Source organism: Jaculus jaculus, chromosome 8 (genome assembly GCF_020740685.1).
Source record: "Jaculus jaculus isolate mJacJac1 chromosome 8, mJacJac1.mat.Y.cur, whole genome shotgun sequence".
In the NCBI taxonomy this organism is placed as follows: Eukaryota; Metazoa; Chordata; class Mammalia; order Rodentia; family Dipodidae; genus Jaculus; species Jaculus jaculus.
The window spans coordinates 105,635,034-105,652,435 of NC_059109.1; positions in this window are offsets into that span (position 1 = coordinate 105,635,034).

Consider the following 17,402-nt stretch of genomic DNA (forward strand, 5'->3'; position numbering starts at 1 on the left):
CTTCCACCAATGAATTGGAAAAGTGACTTGACTTACAATTTTCTTTTGTTCTGTAACTATAAAAATTTCATAAAACTGTTACCACATTATAATATGGCATTTGGGACAACCTAACTCTGTGTTTCCAAGCCACAGCGTCATACTTGGCTCTAGAATAAACTAGCTTTATTTCCTCTGAGGTGAGAACTGTGTTTTTGTGTTGATAAAATAATAGGCTTTTGCATTTTATTACTTTTGTGTTTGAAATGGTGTTTTACTTATATAGCCAAGGCTAGCTTTGAATGCCTCCACCTCAGTTCATTCGTTTATAATATCACAGAAGTTATAGGGGTATGTAGAAGTTATCATCTACTTGCTGAAAGAAAACACCAGACCAGAAGTAGCTTTTGGTAGGAAAGGGTTTATTTCGAAATTAAAGTTTGCAAGGGGAGTTTTATCAGGGTGGAGAAAAACATGGCAACTGATTGAGAAGGAGGGCAGGAGCAGCCTGAATGAGCTAATTCCAGACAGCCTCAAACTCCACCCCAGCCACACACCTCCTCCAGCAAGGCTCCACCTTCCAGAGGCCCCACCAGCTGAGAACTAAGCAGGATGCTTAATTGCAGATACTCAAGGCTACGGGAACAAACCACCATAGGGGAAAACAAAACAATGAAACGCATACACAAAGGAAAACCTAAAGAGAATGAGTATTTATGAATGAAGCCAAAAGAGGGCTCAAGAGTGAAGCATGTAATTCTAGCATTCTGTGGATCAGTGGAGAAAAGAGGATCATGAGGTTGAGGCCAGCTTGGGATGCATAGGAACACCTTGTCTCAAGGTAGAAAAAAAAAGACTGGCTGTGAAGCTCAGTGATAGAGTGCTTGTGCATGCTCAAGGCCATGGGTTCAATCCCTAGCACCACAAAACGTGTGTGTGGTTGGGAAAGAGGTTAAACCAGTTACCTAGGTATATCAAGGTCTAAAAGACTTGTTGCTGGGTTGGCAATAGCAGATAATTCAAGTGCCAGTGATGACGAGAAGAAACCCCACTCTGCTTGGCTTCCCACCCGTCTTCCCCAGCATGTTTTCTCCATGACTTCATGACAGTAAGCTGCTCTGCCCAAAGCTACTCTTATACAGAGCAGTGCGGAAAGTTAGAAGGCTGGAGTCAGAGAGACAACAAGGTCAGAAGGTGACAAGAGTGGGGCCATGTAGTCCCCAATGAAGTACGAGTAATTTTCAATATCAGGCAGAAGGGGATTTTGTAAAGGAAAATGGCTGTTAATTTGAATACCCTTCCAGAGCCCCCTTTGCCTATGGGGAGTGCAAAGTAGGGCCAAACAGCCTCTACCATAATAGCACAACATCTGCATGCTCACAGCGCTTGTGTCCCCTTGCCTGGTGCTTCTGAGCATGGGGGAGAAATGCCAAAAGAGTTGTTTGGGAATCCTGGAAGGTGAGTCAGAGGGAAGTATGAAACTAAAGCATAGAGCAGATTTGTTCTGACCAGGAAAGTACATCATACTAACCTGCATGTCAAATGCAGTTCTCTGTTTCCAGCCCAATTGCAGGAGTTGCAAAATAATAAAATAAATGCCATAAGTAAAGGATTTTTATTTTACCTTTATTATCTTTAAAAATATTTTATGTTTATTTATTTATGAGACAGATAGAGAGAGAGAGAGAGGGAGAGAATGGGCATACCAAAACCTCTAGCCACTGAAAACACACTCCTAATGGATTCACTACAATATGCATCTGGCTTACATGGATACTGGGGAATTGAACCTGAGTCCTTAGGCTTCACAGGCAAGTGCCTTAACTGCTAAACCATCTCTCCAGCCCCTTAATATATTCTTCCTCTCCATTTTTACTCTTTTTTTTTTTTTTTTAGCTGTGAACTTTTTTGTTGTTGTTTGTTTGTTTTCAAGGTGGGTGTCACTCTAGCCCGGGCTGACCTAGAATTCACTCTGTATTCTCAGGGTGGCCTCAAACTCATGGTGATCCTCCTACCTCTGCCTCCCAAGTGCCAGGATTAAAGGTGTGCACCATCATGCCCAGCTCAGCTGTGAGCTTTTGAACCATCTTCTTTTCCTTCTTTCTGAAAAAAAAAAAAAGATCCACAAAGTATTCATGGATATCTAGGATATTTAGGAAGCACTATGTCCAGTGACCGAGGGCACCTCATCTCAGAGGTTGTGAATTAGCTTCTTCTGGACAGTCAAGAACCATAGGTCTGGCTAGGTGTGGTGGCACATACCTTTAATTCCAGCATTTGGGAGGTAGAGGTAGGAGGATCATCATGAGTTCAAGGCCACCATGAGGGTACATAGGGAATTCCAGGTCAGCCAGGGCTAGAGTGAGACCCTACTTCAAAAACAAACAAACAAACAAACAAATAAACCAACAAAAAACAACAACAACAAAAGAACAAAACAGGGCTGGAGGGATGGCTTAGCAGCTAAGGCGCTTGCTTTCAAAACTAAAGGACCCAGGGCTGGAGAGATGGCTTAGTGGTTAAGCGCTTGCCTGTGAAGCCTAAGGACCCTGATTCGAGGCTCTGTTCCCCAGGTCCCACGTTAGCCAGATGCACAAGGGGGTGCACGCGTCTGCAGTTCGTTTGCAGAGGCTGGAAGCCCTGGTGCGCCCATTCTCTCTCTCTCCCTCTATCTGTCTTTCTCTCTATGTCTGTTGCTCTCAAATAAATAAATAAATAAAAAATAAAAAATAAAAAATAAAGGACCCAGGTTGGATTCCCCAGGACCCACATTAGCCAGATGCACAAGGGGGCACACATGTTTGGAGTTCGTTTGCAATAGCTGGAGGCCCTGGTGCACCCATTCTCTCGCTCCCTTTCTCCCCCCTCTTTCTCTGTCAAATAAATAAAAATAAGATATTAAAAAAAAAAACTAAAGAATTCTCCCCCCTTGCCAGGCCCTGCCACATGCCTCTGTAGTGAAGTTCTGCCAGATCTCTACTGCTCCTGGTGGTCCTTGAGCTGAGTGGGAAACACACATCTATCGCTTGTCCCTCTGCTGTCTATAGGTACGCGTACACCTCACATATGTAAACTGACATAGGTGTGCATCGGCACATTGTTTGCTAAATCTTTTCAGAGTAAGTTGTGAATGTCTTTCTAAATACCTCTATTGCAGAAAGAAGCTTTTAAGAATGTAGTATTGCCAAGCATGGTGACGCACACCTTTGATCCCAGCACTTGGGACACAGAGGTAGGAGGATCACCATGAGTTCCAGGCCAGCCTGAGACTGCATAATGAATTCCAGGTCAGCCTGGGCTACAGGAAGACCCTACCTTGAAACCCCACCCCCACAAAAAGTATCATATTTAAGAAATTTAACCTGAGAGAGTGTTACTATCTAATAGTTCTTTTTTTTAATTTGTTTATTTTTATTTATTTATTTGGGAGCAACAGAGAGAGAAAGAGGCAGAGAAAGATGGAGAGAGAGAATGGGCACGCCAGGGCCTCCAGCCACTGCAAACAAACTCCAGACGCATATGCCCCCTTGTGCGTCTGGCTAATGTCGGTCCTGGGGAATTGAGCCTCAAACCAGGGTCCTTAGGCTTCACAGGCAAGTGCTTAACCACTAAGCCATCTCTCCAGCCCCTATCTAATAGTTCTTTAAAACATCTACTTGTACCCCAAAATGTCCTTGACAGCATCTTCTTTCCCTGTATCTAATCCAGAATCTCACTGTGCCTTGTGATTTCATGCCTTTTTTTTTTTTTTTTTTTTTTTTTTGAGGTAGAGTCTCACTGTAGCCCAGGCTGACCTGGAATTCACTATGGAGTCTCAGGCTGGCCTGGAACTCATGGTGATCCTCCTACCTCTGCCTCCCAAGTGTGCACCTGCCACCATGCCCAGCTGCTTTCATTTGTCTAAATTTCCCTGAGTCAGAATCAAGTGCTCTGCCCTTCTTTCATGCCACTTATACTTTTGGAGGGTACAGAGAAGTTATTTTTATAATATGTTCTATAATATAATAATCCTGAGCCTTTCCCAAGTGTATTTATCAGCTTTATGTGGCTACAATGAAATACTCAACACAGGCTACTAATGAAGTAAAGAGAGATTTATTTTGGCTCATGGTTTTGATGATTTGTTTGTTGGTTTAATCTTTTTTTTTTTTTTTGTGGTTTTTTTGAGGTAGTGTCTCACTGTGGCTCAGGCTGACCTGGAATTCACTATGTAGTCTCAGGGTGGCCTTGAACTCTTGGCGATCCTCCTACCTCTGCCTCCCAAGTGCTGGTATTAAAGGCGTGCGCCACCACGCCCGGCTTGTTTGTTGTTTTAATCTTAAACTGTGGAGCTCTATGACTTTGGGCCACACATCATGACAAGAGGACTTATTTACCTCTCAATTCAGAAAGCAGAGAGAGAGGACAAACAAGTAGGGTTCGTCAGTCCTCCTCAAAGGCATGTCTCGAATGATCCAAGACCTCCCATTAGGCCCCACCTCCTAAAGGTCTAAAGTGCTTCCCAGCGGCACCACCAAGCCTTTAACATGTGGATCTTTGGGGGACATTAGCCATGAAATGATGGTTCATGATGAGCAGGAGTACATGTTTTGTACACACACGCAACATGGTTGATGTGTCTTGTTCAGTGCATCATATCAGGGGAACTAGGATATGAGTTTGTCCAGTTATTTGTGACATTGATACTGAATGTTTGTTTATAGTATTTTCTCCCAGCCATTCTGTGTGTTTTTCCTTAGCCATGAATGCATAATCTGTGGAGGGTGACTTTGTGGTATGCGCTGGATGCCGTTTGAGTGTGAAAGGTCAGGTACTGGAAGGTTGGACCCAGTGTGATGATGGTGGGAAGTGGCGGGTCCTTTGACAGAGCCTGGTGGGAGGTGATTGGTTATGGCTGCCCCTTCAGAAGGGATTGATTTTGATTTCCTGGGATGATTTGTTCCCTGAGAATAGATTATTTTAAAAGAGGCTTGGCTCTTCCCCAGCCTCTGACTTTTTGCTTCATCATGTGACCTTTCCTTGTACATACCCCCATCATACCCTCTGCCATGTTGTGAGGTAGCACAAGGTCCACATCTGAGGCCAGCCAGATGGAACGATCCAATCTTGGTCTTTCAGTCTTCAACATTGCGACGTACGTGAGCCTCTCTTTATGAATCACCCCACCTCAGATACTTTTATAGCAACCCAAGCCTAAGACACATAGCGACACTGCAAATGCGCTGTCCTCTGGTCACTCTGCCTGGTGCCAACTGGCAGTTATGAATGCTTCTGCTCTGAAACTATTGTTGCTATTATTGTCGTTGTTGTTCTACTTTCAGCAGTCTGGCAGGTAAGACTCTGCCATTTGGGGTTAGTTTAGAGGCCCAGAAAACTTCACACATATGCCACATGGTACACAGTGTACCATCTCAAGAGAGATGCCAAAGGCTCCAGTCGTTTGTTCACAAACTTTCCTTTGGGTGAGTTTTGCTAAGAAATCCCTTCTTAAGATCCTAGGTATTAAGAAAGAAGCCAACAAGGTCTATAGGCCGTCAATATTTTCACAGGTGGCCAGAGGTGGGGAAAAACAAAAACAGTGGTTGAAATTTAGAAGCCTGGAATGTTCCAGAGTATTGACTTGACAGTTGTGTATTTAACAGGGTCAGTTGCTTGTTTGTGCCAGGACAGCTCAGCTTCTGAAGAGGAGTCAGGAAGAGCTCCATTTGGCCTTGACAGGAGAGAGCCAGAAGTCTCAGTCCCTCAGACAGTCGGACACAGCATGCAGGGTAAAGGCCAGTCTAACCTGCTGGCCCTGGACTGTTGGGTCACATTTCGTAGGGTCAAGGATGGCTTGCATTTCTCATGGGCTGTGGTGTCTCTCTTCTTCCTGTTCTTCTTTCCAGCTTCCCCAGTCTCTGCCATCTGTTAGGGGGGGATTCTGGAATATATTTTTGTCCTCTGCTCTGGTGAAACTCAAGGTTCTGCTTGGGAATCCTGCTAAGACTCCAGGCTGAGTCAGGAGGTAGGACGCAGGTGGGCGGTAGATTTGGGTGCTCACTTGAGCAGGTATGAAGTTGTGGCTACAGCCATCCCCTACCTTCCCTTTGAATCTAACTGCCAAATTCCTTGAAGTTTCCACAATGACACAATTGATTCCAGGTTTCAAGAAGAGAAGACTCACCACTGACATAGTCACGTTGTAACCAACAGCATCTTGCCACATTCTCATGTTCACAAGAAAAGAGTTGCATACTGACAGCTGGCAGCAAGTGCCAGGTCCGTCAAGTCGAGGTTTCTGTTACATGAGTTCTCTGATGAGGTGGGTTTTCCAGCCACCTGGCATTGGGGATGGGGCCCCTGGCTGTGTGTGTCTTAATTGCTATTTGTCTCTGTTGAGAAGCCAAACACCCAGTAAACCTGATTTGTAATTGTCCTGTCAGAAGCCTTCATTTCTACATCCTGGTTCCTCTGACCCACATTCCCTTGGATGAGTCAAGTTCAAGAGCATAAGGGGTCTGAGGCCAGTGGACTGCAGGCTGCACCTGTGTGCCAGGGTGCTGAGGCAGTTTGACTCTGAGTCGCCATCTGGCTGGGAGGAACACTGAGGTAATAATAATTCGGAGCAGAGAAGGGAATAATGAGAGGGAGGGAAGTTGGGGAATGAAAGAGGCGGGAAGGTAGAGAAGGACAGGAGAGCCAGTGCTTTTGTTATCGCCCTCCATTTATGAAATTTTACACAGGTCCTGTTATGTGTTCTTCCTCTTTTAATCTGCAAATAGTCCTGAGGGGAAGTGACCCCACTTCATAGGTATTGGAACAGAGTAGGAGAAGACCAGCATGTCCCTTACATGTACTCAGAAAAGGGAAGCAAATGAACTCTATTCCCTTTCTGTGGAACTGAAAAGTGGGCCAAGCCCAGACACAAGGCCTTCTAGAGAGCCAAGGGCCTAGGCAGGAAATCCCGAAGGTAGGAGCCAGTGTGACAACAGTCTCCCCTCCCCACCCCCCACACTGACAAAGAGTATCTGCTTTGTTAACCATGAGGCTGATAGGTACCAGAAAAGTAATCCAGCCTATGGCTATTGGTAAGGGACCCAAACACTCTTGCCGTTGTTTATGCAACCTTTGGATTCCGCAAGCTTCCTGGGGCCATGAAGTAATGCTAATCCCAAAGAGCTACAAAAGAGCGAGTTAGATACACGATCAGACCTATCAGGGTCAGGCCTTTTGTAAGAATATGTCAGAACAAGACAGAACTAGAGCAGAGAACATACTGATGAACAGTGGTGGGAATGGAGGCCCTGTCCCGACCGTTTATTAAAGCGAAGCAAGCAAGGGAAGTTTGCAAATGCTCTTCCTGGCACATTGTGGAAGATTCTGGGGACTCAGCAGATTTCTTAAGCACTCTGAATTCCCTCAGCTGCCAGGATAAATGAGAGCTTTGTCCCTTTCTCATTTTAAATTTCTCCCCACAAGAACAAGCAAGGGTCGAGTACAGGATTTTACTGTTAGCCAAATCTTTTGTTCTTAAAGAGTCAGGAGCAAAAATCCCAGGCTAAATGTCTGCTGCTTGGCCAAATGTAGAGGCAGCATATTCGTAGTTGCTGTAAAGGCCTTCCTGGGGTTATGGAAGCTGGAATATGGAGTGATCCAGGAATCTGTCAGGAACTGGATGCATGTGTGGCCCTCTTACACAATGGCACAAGACACAGGCTTTTGTTTCTCCCCCACTTCAAACCCCATACCCTTTATAGTCAGGGCATGTGACTCCTGCAGCCTTCTCTGGCTTCCATAGTCATGGCCTTGTCTTGGGGCTGGGGGAGGAGCCACCAGGCAGGGGCTCCCACAGGGAGTGGGAATTCCCTCCCTGCTCCTGTTCTGACTGGTTCTGATGGTCTCTTCCACCTCTTTTTCTTCCTCCTGAGGGACTGGAAAGAGTGGCAAACCTCCCCCTCACCCCACAGGCACAAGCTTAGTTCTTTTCCTTCCCTCTTTTGGTTCTAGCTGCCTCGGGGCTGAGCTCAGGGCAGACTAGTTCCTCATCCTGTGTTTTTCCAGTGGCCTGGCCAGCCTGGAGCAGAGGGACTAGGGCAAGCAGTGGCTGGGGTCTGCAACTTAAGATTAATTAACTAATTGCTTTAAAATGTCCTCAGTTGACACATAACATTTACTGGGTACAGTGTGATACGTTGATACATGCATTTCCACATCTTATTTTAAAATTTCATTTATTGTAAGCAGAGAGAGAGAGAGAGAGAGAGAAGGAATATATAATGGGTATACTAGAGCCTCCTGCCACTGCAAACAAATTCCAGATGCATGCATTACTTTGTGCACCTGGCTTTACATGAAGACTGAAGAATCAAACCTAGTTCATCAGGCTTTACAAGCAAGTACCTATAACAACTGAGTCATCTCTCCAGCCCAGTGTTTCCATCTTCTTAAACCATTCTTATTTTGCTGGGTATGTTTGGAGGCTTCCATACCTTTAAAAGTATATAACATATATAAATGTAGCCACTCTATTGTGTCACAGAACACTAGAATGTAGTCCTCTTTTTAAAAAAATAAATAAATTTATTTTAATTATGGGGAGAGGCAAATAGATATATGGAGAGAATGGGAGTGCCATCACCTTTAGCCACTGCAAATGAAGTCCAGATGCATGTGCCACCTTGTGCATTTGGCTTGTGTGGGACCTGGGAAATTGAAGCTGGGTCCTTTGGCTTTGTGGCTTTGCAGGCAAGTGCCTTAACCACTAAGCAGCCCCTCCAGCTTGAATGTAGTCCTTCCATCCAACTGTAGTTTATACTCACTGTCCAACCTCCCTCTACCCATCCCTGATCACACTTCCTACCTGCTACTACCCACTACTTTTTAAAATATTTTTGTTTATTTTTATTTATTTATTTGAGAGCGACAGACAGAGAGAGAAAGAGGGGGGGGGGAGAGAGAGAGAGAGAGAGAGAGAGAGAGAGAAAGAATGGGCATGCCAGGGCCTCCAGCCAATGCAAACGAACTCACTACAGATGCGTGTGCCCCCTTGTGCATCTGGCTAACATGTGTCTTGGGGAATCGAGCCTTGAACTGGGGTCCTTAGGCTTCACAGGCAAGTGCTTAACCGCTAAGCCATCTCTCCAGCCCACTATGCACTATTCTATTCTCTACATTTCAGTTCAACTTTTACAGTTTCACATAGGAGAAAGAAAATATATTTCTCTTTCTGTGTCTGGCTCATTTCACTTAGCATACTGTCCTCCAACCCTATCCACGTTGTCACCAATGGCAGAATCTCATTGCTTATAGATGGGCACTACTGCATTGTGTATAATGCCACATTTTCCTTATCTATGCATTCATCAGTGGGGACCTTGGTTGTTTCCATATGTTGGCCATTGTGGTTCATGCTACAAAGCACAAGTTAGTGCAGATGTCTTTTTAACATACCAAGGGTGACAAGCATATGAAAAAAAATGTTCAGCATCACTAATCATTAGGTAAACGCAAAAAAAAAAAACACTGTGAGATGTCACCTCATCCCAGTTAGATTGAATTTCACTAATACTGTCAAAGGTAGGGACAAAAAGAGCTTTCATATACTGTAAGCCATTAAGGAAAATGGAATGGAGGTTCTTCAAGAAACTGAAATCACAACTTACCTTATCATTCACATAGCCCTTTGTTATATAGGCAACTCAGAATTTATCAGGAAAAGCTACCCACCACCACCAATTCAGGAGCTTCTGGGATTTCTGGTAATTGTCAGTAAAATAACTTTATAAGTTATAAGTATGAGCAGAAAACAGCTCAGTTCCCTAAGTGTGTGACTTCTAGAGAATGGTCTGTGAGGGTGTGGTTCATAATCTCCCAAGTATTTCATGCATCTGAGGTGAATTTGCTGCCGGCCATGCACCCCACACAATACAGCTGGTGCATGCTAAGTCCAGGACAGTGGCCATGAAAGGTCAGAGCCCATGTCTTCAGCCAGCAGCAGCGTAGTTTCTCTCATGGAAGATAATGAAGCCCTAAGCTAGCTCATGACCTCTTGACAATCCATCAGGATTTCATTTACAGATAGTACACTGGTGCACCAAATATTAAATCAAATACTTGTGATGTCCCCAGAATGTGATCATGTATCCTGTAATGAAATGACACTGTTCACTGATAGTCTCAAATAGGTAATGCAGAAATACCCAGGGCCTTTTGGTGTTACAAACAACAAAAAACAAGGAGGAAGTTACATGGGTCCATGAATACAAAGGAAGTTGCATGGGTACTCACTGTGTATGCTTTAATTCTAGCTTGTCACATTGAGGCCAGGTGGCCGTGACAGTACAAGCAACCTGATTTGAACTTGTGTGAAAATTACTTTTTTCTGGAACTTATTTGTGCGAAAATAAAAAAGAGGTTAACACCTTTTATGCCAGAATTCAACATAGAACAGTTCCTTTGTTTAATGAGATCATTACAGAGATTTCTGAAATCCCCTCAAAGCCTCCATTTAATTAATGCTTTAGAAAATGCTAACTGGGCACACATAGGAAGTCACATGAAGTGTCTCCCATGACACCCTCCCACTTCACAGACACGCAGACACACCTTGACACATGGGCGGCTGGCTTGGGGCTCCACTGGGGAGGTGTGTCGTGTTTACTTGGCCTTTCCCATGCAGCCTGTCCACCTCAGCTCTCTGGCATCTGCTTCTACCTGTGCCCATATGGAGCTCTGAATGCAAGGCACAGGCAGTGTTGCCACCACCATGTCTTACATACTAGCTCATTTACCCCAGTAAAGGTAGTTTTTTTTTTTTTTTTTTTTGTTTTTTTGTTTTTTTATAGGCATTCAGCTAGGAACAAGGCCCAAGGAGAGCAAAGACATGGCACCTTGCCTCACCCAACATGGCTGCAAGCAGGGCTCCCTAAGAGCATTCCCTGTTTCTTCCTCAGCCCAGGACACCTGGCTGGCTCCTCCTGGGTCAGCCGCATGAGTCCAACAATCAACCAGGTCTTCCCCTTACACACGTGAGTCTGATGACAAGGCTCACCCTATTTGACCTTTATAAGTGGGCCTGTGGGGGTACTGGTGGTCTCTTGGCTAGTCTCTCCCATCTTGTCCTTGGTTTTCTACATGAATACCAGTGTGTAAATTCCTCTCCTCTTTTCCAGGGAGAGAGCTCTGCTTACTTTCCTGCTTGTATGTCACACATAATTTGTTTTCTGAAGCAGTCTCACTTTGTATGATTTCCCTCTAAGTGGGGGCCCTTTACTACCTAATCTCTTTGGCTCTCTCAGTTCTATTCTCCAGGCACTGGACTCTCCCAATTCCCACTTTGGAAGCTCTTTTCCCTCTTTCTAGCCTGGCTGGGAAGCGGAAAAAGAATTTCTTTCATTTTGACACTTTCCTGTCTTGATTTTGATGTTTTCATGCTCTGTGACTTGTGCAATCTTTTATTATTTATTTATTTGCAAGGAGAGGCAGACAAACACACAGAGAATGTGTGTGTGTGTGTGTGTGTGTGTGTGTGTGTGTGTGTGAAAGAGAGAGAGAGAGAGGGAGAGAATGGGCAAGCCAGGGCCTCTAGCTGCTGCAAACTATCTCCAAATGCATGTGCCACTTTGTGTATCTGGCTTTACATTTGTACTGGGGAATCAAGCCCTGGTCATCAGGCTTTACAGGCAAGCACCATAACCTCTAAGACATCTCTCCCGCCCCATGTGTGTTCTTCTTTAAGCCTGGAGTCCTTCACTATCCTATTTCTTAGTATTTACCAACCCCTATGTGAAGGTGGAGGCCGAGCTCTTATTCTTTGATCCCACTTGTGTGTGTATGCGTGTGTGTTTCTTCTAAATCCTCTGGCCTGGACTCCCACGCCTTCCACCTGCGTGTGTCCTTTTCATGGCCTTTATCCCAGAGATTTCTCTGTTATGGAGATCCTCTCTGCCTCATCTCTTCCTTTCCAGCCAGACAAGGAGGGGATTCTCTTCTCGCCTGAGTCTTTCTGGCCTTCCTTGGATGCCAATTCTCCCTCAGTAAATCTCATAATTTAAATTTACCCTTCCTGGTGTCCACTTTCTCAGTTCTTTGTTAAAAAGGGCAAGAACCTAAAAGCTGGGATTCACAGTCCCAGAGGCCCCTCTTAACCCTGCTAGTCGTACACATCTCTGAGCTCCAAACCTCAGAGCTTCTTATGGGCGGCGGACGGCTGAGTCCTAACATGTTTTCTTCTCGGACCCCACATGCAGGTCAAGCCCTGGGGGAGTTAGGATCAGAAGACCACAACAAGTCAAGGCAGAAAATGGACAATTTCTACGGCATTGGAAATTGGAGCCTGAAGAAGGGTGTGAGTGAGCCAGGCGGGGTAAGTTCCTTGTTTGCAATTTATTTTACTGCATATCAGATGTTATTTGTACACTGCGTGACTTAAAACAGAACTTTACACACTTCTTCTCAACTGCCCTACTGTAAACTTCTTCTAAATGTGGCCACAAATGAGTGTTTTGGTTGGGTTTCATTTCTTTGAATTCATTCTCCTTTCTCCACTTGTTTTCTCTTTTCTGAATGTCCACGCCCACCTAGGAGGAGACAGGACAGAGAAGACCAGGCATAAAGCAATGGCAGAAGAACCTGCTGAACATGCTGTCACTGTGCCCTTGTGCGCTGGTGGCCCTGGGCAGAAGTCCACTGAGCCTACTGACACACACAGATGTTCCTGAGAAGAAAAAGAACCAATCAGTCAAGACCACCTCAACATGGAAGAAAGTGACGTGAAACACACTCCTGTTTGGGGCACTAAGTGTTCTCCCACAGGTCACATCTCTGAGGTCAGGGTGAAGGCCTGGACGGAGGAAACCTGAGTGGAACTGCCCAAGCCTACCCTGCTCTGGGCACTGTCCGTAGTGTGCATGTGCTGGCTGAGCACACGTGTGACCCTGAAAGTCACCACCGTTCCGGGCCGTTGTTTTTGTTAGTCTTCAAGATTCTGTCATCTTCATAGTCACACTGATGTCCCGTAGCTCTCCCTGGGCTGAGAGGAGACTCAGGACTGTGTAGCCTCAGAGGGAGTCAGGTTCCCTGTGTTGCAACTGTGTATCTACAGCTGGCTCCCCAGATACCCCTACCTTGGAAACAGATGCCTCTGCGACACCCATCCCCTCTGCCTGTGCCTGCCCAGCTCACATGGGCCCTCTCTGAGAGGGCGTGCAGTTAGGGTTGTAATGGGGAAATTGGAGTTCTGGGGTACTTCCTGGAACCCCAGGCCCTGAGTTCATATCTGTAAACTAACCCAAAAATTGGCAATTTCAGATTCAACAAAATGATTTTTTTGTTGTCATTTAATCTTTATTTTTTTATTTTATGTATTTGTTTGAGAGCAACAGACAGACAGAGAAAGAGGCAGAGAGAGAGAATGGGAGCACCAGGGCCTCCAGCCACTGCAAACAAACTCCAGACGCGTGCGCTACCCTGTGCATCTGGCTAACATGGGTCCTGGGGAATCGAGCCTCGAATGGGGTCCTTAGGCTTCACAGGCAAGCGCTTAACCACTGAGCCATCTCTCCAGTCCTGTTGTTGCTTAATCTTTTAATGATTGCCATTCTTACTGGGGTAAGGTGGATATTAAACATTTCCTTAAGTGTATTTCTTCTTCTGAGAACTGCCTATTCAGTTCTCTACCCCATCTTTGAGTGGTTTCCTGGCTACTGGGATATTGTTCAGGAAGTCCTTTCCCACTCCTACAGCGTGGAGTGTTCCTCCTATTTTTTCTTCCAGAACTTGAAGTTTCAGGTCTTATATGAAGGTCTTTCAAGAGAATGTTTTTTAAAATAGCACATTTTCTTCAGATTTTACAAAGGAGTGCGGAAAGGGGAAGGCTGGGAGGTAAGGGAAGAAAAAACGGGGAAAAGAGAAGCACACCACATGGAGCCCAAAAGCCCATGTAGGCCACGAGTTGCTCAGGAGTCCATGTGACCAGATACGGACCTGGGGAAAAAAGTATGGAAAGAAAAGAGAAAAGAAAGGTCAAGGAGCTCCTGCCATGTGGGGAGCTGGAGGGGATAAAGACCGCTTGTGGAGAGGAAGGGATGGGGGTCCTCCAGATGGGCCTAGGGAAAAACTCACCCACAGCTGGGAGTTTCCAAGTGACAGGGAGAGCCTGTCCTCCCCTTGCAAAGGTTTATAACCTTAGAGTGGGGGCTGTCTTTTGGTCCAGGTGAACCAGAAGACAACTGGTTGGTTAGGGCTAGGGCTGTGTCAGGAAGAGATTAGCTCTGGGGGAGGGGGAGGGGGAGGGGGAGGGGGAGGGCTGGTGGGGGCTGAACTTGAACAACCACGGTGTTTAAATGCTATGAAAGACCTCCCTCCCAGGAGGGGTCCTGACTGCGGAAAAACAGTTCATTGGAACTAGGCAAGAGATAAGAAATCTTTCCTGCCCTTTTTACCTTCAGGGGTCCAGTCACCCTAATTCTACTCCCCCCCAAGGTGACTGGACCTCTGGAAGTAAACAAGGCAGGTAAGTCTACATTTGGTAGAAATCAAAGATGATCTGACTTCTTTTGTCTCCTGGGAGGAAGGTCTTTGATAGGATTTAAACATTGTGGTTGGTTGGTCAAGTTCAGTCCCCAGAACTTAGTGTCAGGGCTAACCTCTTCCTGAGACAGCCCCTAGCCCTAACCAGCCAGCTGTCCCTCTGGTTCACCTGAGCCTGAAGACAGACCACCACAATAAGGTTGTAAATACCTTTGCAAGGAGCAGACACACTCTTGGAGCTGCCTAACCACTTGGGAACTTCCAGCTGTGGGGAGTTTTTCCAGGCCCAGCTTGGTTAAACCCAGGGGAGGGCCCCTAGCCCTTACTCTCCACATGGGTTCTTTATCCCCTCAGCTCCCCACATGGCAGGAGCTCCTTAAACTTTCTTTTCTCTCTGCAGTTTTCCCAGGCCCTCCACATGGGATCTCCAGCCACATGGGTACCTTTCCTTGGCTCTGTACTTCCCTCAATAAATATAATAATTTAATAATTATCCTTCTCACCCTTTTAAATTCAATTCTTCGATTAAAATTAGAAACTAACCTAGGGTTTGGGGTTCAAGGACTTTCCTGGACCCCTGAGCACTCTGTTACATCTCCAGGGATGGATCCTGTGATGGGAGGAGCTTCTTCCCCAGGTAAGCCTGAGAGGTCAGCCTCTGCCCCCCACATGGCAGTCCTTGGCCAGTGATTGATGTGTGGGGTACAGGACACCTGCGTGCTATCACGCCAGCCTCAGATACATGGGTATCACCTGAGTCCAGACCTACCAGCTTCCTCTTTTGCTCTGCTGAATCCCCTATTTTGCCTGCTTCTCTCACTCTTGTGTAAATTTCTCCTAATGGCACCCTCTCTGGAAGTCATTGGCCCAAGGACCCCCCCCCCCCACTTTCCCTTCCTGTGAATGTGACTAAGACATGACTACAGACTAGGTTGGCCATGGATGGCACCCACAGCCCCTCACATTCAGAGAGGGGTGGCAAGTGCAAATGGATCTCATGAAAACCAGCTGTGGATGCATCCTCCAAACACCATGCCCACCTGAGAATGAAAGGAATAATGAGCTGCATTGAAGCCATCTTTCTCACTGGTTCCATGATATTTAAGAAGACCAATAAGAAGAAAAAATGAAGAAATCATGCATGGCCACTTAGGTTACTTTGGGAATGAGAAAATCAGTGTTGCACTGAAAACACCACTGATTTGCTCTCAGTCTGGGTGAATACTTTTAGTAATGGGAAAAAAAAATTAAAAATCACTCTTACTATGGCTTCAGAAAAGATACTCTCCCAGTCTTGACCTTCAGTCACATTGCTACAGTGTGACACTGTATTCTTTAGGGAAACACCCAGGACCAAGATGGTGACAGGCAGGTCTAGATCCTTAGCTTCTCCCTGTACCCTTCTCTCTCTGGGTCATCTCAGCTGTGCTCCGGGCTCGTTCTATTACCCACTGATGTGACCACCGGAGATTCAATAGCACTACTGATGTAGCAACCCAATGCAAGATTTATCATTTTAGCCTATAGACCTGCTCCTCAGTGTTCCCACCTCAGTTAATAACACCATTGCTCTCCAGAATTCTGGCCAGGGATAGAGGTGTGACCACCAGAGAAGTGAATCAGTCTCACAACAGTGAGTACAGCACTGTGCACCAGGGAGTTGCTGCAACATGCTGTGTGATAAGCAACGAAATGATCTCCGTAGCATCACTGGCATTCACTGCCCACATGTCTGCAGCTGTCGCGGGGGTGGGCAGATCTGGAATAAGGTCGTCACGGTGGCCTCTTGCTCCTTTTCCAGCTACCTTGAAGCTTAGAGTTTTCACCTGCTGTCATGGCAAAGGCACTTGCGCACAGATAGCTTTTCTCAGGGTGACTGAACTAAGGGCCTTGTGCATGCCCGCATGGGCGCTACCCCTAGGCCACGTTCTCAGCCTACAAATGTTTCTGCAGCCTTGGTTCCGTCACACATGCTCACTTTTCCTTGGTCAGAGCAACTGATGCAGCTTTCCCCATTGCAGTAGTGAGCATGCCAGCAAAGAGGCAGAACCCGGGCAGAGTGAATATTCTCTGGCTTTTGGTTTGTTTGTTCGTTTGTTTGTTTTTTGAGGTAGGGTCTTGCTCCATCCCAGGCTGACCTGGAATTCACTACGTACTCTCAGACTGGCCTCAAAACTCACAACCATTGTCCTACTTCGGCCTCCTGAGAGTGCTGGGATTAAAGGCGTGCGCCACCACGCTGGCCAGAGTGAATATTCTTACACCACGGTCTCAGTCACGCACTCTGCTGCCTCACACCCCGTCAGCAGAGTTCATGAGCTCATGTCTCCAGCGTGCTCAGGACACTGCCTAGCCTCTTCTATGACATGTCACTTTTATTTATTTATTACTTATTTTTGAGGTAGGTCTTACTGTAGTCCAGGCTGACCTGGAATTCACTGTGTAGTCTCAGGGTCTAGAACTCACAGTGATCCTCCTACTTCTGCCTCCCAAGTGCTGGGATTAAAGGCTTGTACCACCATGTCTGGGCCATAGAACATAGGTCACATCACAGTCAGCCAATGACACTTTTTTGTTTTTTTTCTCAGTGTAGGTCCTGTTGTCCACTTAATACCATTCTTGGAGATCTGTAACAGTTAGTTTCTTGTTGCTGGGACAAAACACCTGACCAGAAGCAATTAATAGAAGGAAATGGTTTATTTCCAGCTTACGATTTTGAGGCAAGGTTTCGTCATGGTGGGGAAAGCATGGCCAGCGCTGACATCTGGGCATCCAGTCGTCACATCAGCATGAAGTAGAGAAAGTGAGCTACAATTGGAAAGTGGAATGAACTTTAAAATCCTGAGGCCCATTACTAGTGACATACTTCTTTTAGGAAGGCTTTACCTCCTAAAGGCTCTGCAATCTTCCCAAAC